This window comes from Capsicum annuum, chromosome 3, assembly GCF_002878395.1.
Source record: "Capsicum annuum cultivar UCD-10X-F1 chromosome 3, UCD10Xv1.1, whole genome shotgun sequence".
Taxonomy (NCBI): domain Eukaryota; kingdom Viridiplantae; phylum Streptophyta; class Magnoliopsida; order Solanales; family Solanaceae; genus Capsicum; species Capsicum annuum.
Window position 1 is genome coordinate 102,192,125 of NC_061113.1, and position 5,019 is coordinate 102,197,143.

Sequence of the window (5,019 nt, forward strand, 5' to 3'; positions counted from 1 at the left end):
GATAATTATTAAATTTCTCAAAATCCTCAGCAAACACCAATAAATCATCTTCTATGACTTTCTTGATGTCTTTTGTCAATAAAACGGAATGGGCAAACCAAACTACGAATAATTTACCCATGTACTTCTTTGATATGATTTTATCCTTGAGATCTTCTATCAAATTCGCTGCTATGTAGCTATGCCCATCAATGTCCAATAACCCATCTATTTTTCCTTGCATTTGTTGGTTTTGGTGGGTGGTTGCTTGGACAATGCCTTTCCTCTATTTGATGGTGGTGGTAGTTTGGTTTTCCTACTTACCTTAGACCTTTTATGGGGTGTTTCCTTGGTGAGAGGTTCTTCTGGACGATAGCATCTCAAGCCCTTTACTATGGCAAACTCTTTCAAGATAAAACAAACTCGCATGCCACAATAGTTGATCAGATTTCATCCATCTTTTTCCACCTCCTATGAATCTTTATCATCTCCCACATACTTGATCCTGTGTTTGAGAAGACCATATACCATACTCATTTAGAAACAGGCAGTGTGGTCCTCAAGCAGCTCAAGAAAGTATCCAAAGAAGCTCTTCTTAAAAAGTCTATCTATGTTTTCATTCTTCATAGTTTTCCTAAATTTATCAAAAGGTTTTCCCAACTGACATTTAAGTGCAAGATCACCAGTTAGTTCTACAGGGTCATTTATCGACATCGCAACTTGAAACCTTTCAATACTAATAGTTTTGACCGCCTCATGTTGGGATTTCGATCTTAATTCATGCCCTATTGGTGATGCATTATCATCATGTTGATCATCATCTTCTTTCTCACTTTCTACTTCTTCCTCTTCTTGTTTATCATTATGTTGATCAGCATCCTCTTTCTCACTTTCTACTACTTCCTCTTCTTGTTTATCACTATGTTGATCAACATTCTTTTTCTCACTTTTTACTTCTTCCTCTTCTTCTTCATGTTCTTCTTCTTCCTCCTCATTTTTATTCTCCTCACCAGCCTCTATATAACCTTCTCCACCTCCCTTTTCATAACTTTCCTCATCTTTATTTTTCCTTGACTGAGATTGTTTAGGAATTTCCTCCGAATCCATCTGTACTCTAGCCTTTTTTGTTAGGTGGTCAGAAGTTGATCCACTTTTACTTTCTGTTATTTTGGGAGACATGTTTTAACTACAAAAGTTGAAAAATAAAAAATACATTACATTTGATGTTAGCATAAATTTTTAAAAAATGGGAAGACAAATTTCAATAAATTATTATACACTATATTATAAAAAAAATACTCCAACGGATGACCCATCAATTGGAACAGATGGGGAATCTGTTTGAAGACCTATTTAATATCTCCCAATAGATGTTCCACTTATTGCAATAGATGGACCACCGATTCCACCACTAATTCCACCAAGACCACCACCAATGCCACCAAGACCACCAACAATGGCACTAAGACCACCAATAGCACCAAGACCACCAACACCACAACCAAGACCACCAACACTACTACCAATGCCACCAATACCTATATCAAGATCACCAAGATCGCCAACACTACCACCAATGCCACCAAGACTACTGACACCACCACCAAGACTACCAATACCGACACCACCAACAACATCCACCAACAATACCACAAATACCATCTAACAATACCACGACAGTCAATGAAATATTGTGATAAAAACTAAAGTTTTCTTAGGTTCTTTCTATATTTTTTAGCATCAAAACTCAAAATCCTTAACTCATTCTCGAAGATAATACAACTAAAAGTCTTCTTTTTTATCATTATCTAAAAAGACCTAATTTTCAAAATAATGAATAAATGTAGAACTCTTCTCGAACTCTGTTCCCTTCAAAGACAGAGAAAATGATGAATACAAGCAAGAATGAAGTCGAAAATAACAACTATGTGATCGGAAATGGGAAGAAAATTAATCTGTTTTGAAGTGTTGAGTAATATACTGAGTAGTTGTTGTCTGTATTATAGAGAGAGAAAGAAAAAAGTGAGAATTTGAGATTTTAAATGATAAACATTTTTCCCACAAATAGATGATTTGTATTGGGTTGATTTGTATTTTTTGGTAAAGAATGACAAGTTTTGAAATTGTTAATTTCGTCTGAATTGATCTTAATTATTTTTAAATCAATTGCAAAGAAATCTGTTGTGATAGATGACTGAGCTGTTGGAAATTTTCAAACAAATATTGATATCTATTGCAAAAGATGACATATCTGTTTGAAAATCTTTTTTTTTTTAATTTTATCTGAAAGAATAAAGATAAAATACTGCTAAGGCGGTAAAAAATATTTCTTGGATAACTCCATTTTGCAAAATAGACATATTAAAAAACTTTTTAGTTTTTTTGACACTTCTTGAAAAATTTAGTATTTAGACATTAGGTTGACATCATCACTTCTTATATACAACACTAGCGCACACAATTTATTGAATATATTATGTGTCAAGTCTATAGGGATTATTCTTTATATACCACATAGTTTATTATCTATTCTATTTCAAGTCTATTAAAAATCTAATTATTCAAATGAACAGATGAATAGTCGAGCATTTATGACACATCAAAAAAGCAGTTGCACATCCATTTACACGCTGCGTCAATTGGGTATACGCTATCTCTTTGAATTCCACCAACGCAAGTGTCTTCCTATAACTAACCAAGAAGACCAAAGGCTTCTATTTTGGTCTATATAAACAACCATCAAATATACATAATATGCATCTTCTTTAACCCAAAAAAATAACAAATATGACCAGATGCTGAGCATTCCACTCAGACAACGAAGGAGGGTTTGTTTCTAGTGTAGCCATGATATTCTCCTCCTCCGAAATAACCTAGATCGTCTCTTCTACAGTCTGGGTAAAGACAAAGAGCACCTCCATCATGAACTCTGATGTATTACCCAATTTTTACGGGCGATCATGGAGAGGCTAAACATTTAGTCCGAGGAATTCATCACCCCCCACCATCCTCGTAGTTTAGGTTTTAATTTTTGTTGTAGTTGTAGTTGTAAGTTCATTGCAAAGACGCTTTCATGGCTAGGGAATTTATTAGATGAAAGTTTCTTTCTTTTTCCCTTTTTGCTCATATTTTGTTGTAAATATGGTGTTAAACCATTGTTGCAATGAAATTATGACATAAAGTATTTGAAATTTTATTGCAATGCCCTTTTTGTTTGTCTCTACATTAATTATACAATTTTATTCTTGATTAAAATTTTACAATTTTCCTGTTAAAAGATAAATGAAACAGTTGTCAGACGTCAAACTAATGGTCTATCATATATATATATATATACGAATTCATATATGCTAATGGATAATGAATCTGGTCTATCAACGATTATGGTGATTTCTACAAAATTAATTGCACGGTTGGTATAGTTTATGATTGAACGAGATCAATCACTATGCATGACTTTCTACGTAATTGATGGATTCCATTATGTAGGTTCATGAAATATAAATAATTAAATAAATGTCATTGTGTCGATTGTAAATCATAGAATGCAAGCTTTACCACTAATATACCATACTATCGGACCTTTTGCATAGATCATAATATAATCGATGCCTTCTCATGCATTGGGTAGATGCTAAACCGTATAGATCCACACTCAGTCAATGCTAAGGTATATACGGATTGGTGCAATGGTAAAAAAAATATTAGTACATAGTCAAAGATATAAATAATTAAATAAGTAAAAGTGGTCATTTATTGTGTCCATTGTAAATCATAGACTTAAAGCCTTATCAATAATATACCACATTGTTTTACTGCTCTTAGTAGCATATTTGGAAAAGAAGAAATATTTAATTAATAAAATAAGAAATAGTTAGATTTTATGCAATTAAAAGAGCTTGAAAAAGTCATGCGATCATATAAGAGTCCACGTAAATTGGAGAAGTTGATCAAAGATGCATGCGGATGGGTAGTGCATGAACAAATAAATTTCTCACAACATATTTGTTCTTTGATAAAACATTGCCCTAAAGATTTTGGTTTTTAAATCACAAGTCATCACCTCACACATCTTTGATCACCACTTTTAATTTACGTGAACTCTCATACGATCACATGACTTGTTTAGTTTCATTCAATTGCATAAAATCCAATTGTATATTATCTTATTAATTAAATAATTATTTTTAAAATATATGCTAGTCATGGTCTATGAATATGTATCCTCGTCTAGTGCATTTATTAATGGAGTAGTCTATCGTTTAAGTTAAGACTATGCTTAGTTATTTACTCGATCTGATATAATCTAGAATAGACTGGGAACTACTTCCATAGTTAAATAACTAGAAGAGGATATTTATTTATAGACCATGACTAGCACATATTTTGAAAAGGATTATTTAATTAATAAAATAATAGAAAATTAGATTTTATGCAATTAATGAGCCTAAACAAGTCATATGATTGTATGAGAATCCACGTAAATTAAAGGTGGTGATCAAAGATGTGTGAGGTGATGGCTTGTGGTTGAACAAATGAATTCCTCACAACATACTTGTGATTTGGGTAAACATTACCCTGAGGATATTGGTTGTACAACCACTACCCATCTTCACACATCTTGGATCACCTTCAACAATTTACATGGACTCTCATACGATCACATGACTTGTTTAAGCTCATTTGATTGTATAAAATTCAATTATTTATTATTTTATTAATTAATTTTTTTTTTTTCTAATATGCTACTAAGGGTAATAAACCAATACGGTATATTATTAACAAGGCTTTGTATCTATGATTTACACTGGACACAATCGATGGACCTCTATAAACCATGATAGTTACTGAATTGGTGACACAATGCAACATATAACAGGAAACTTGTATATCGTCATTGTAAATATATGATTTATTCAATCGATCGTGCGTTCAGTCTAAAAATTATAGAGAACAACTTCTATAATATTTGCCATTGACCTCTATAATTTAGGACAATAGCTGAACTGGTAACCCAATGCAATCAACTATTTAATCCAA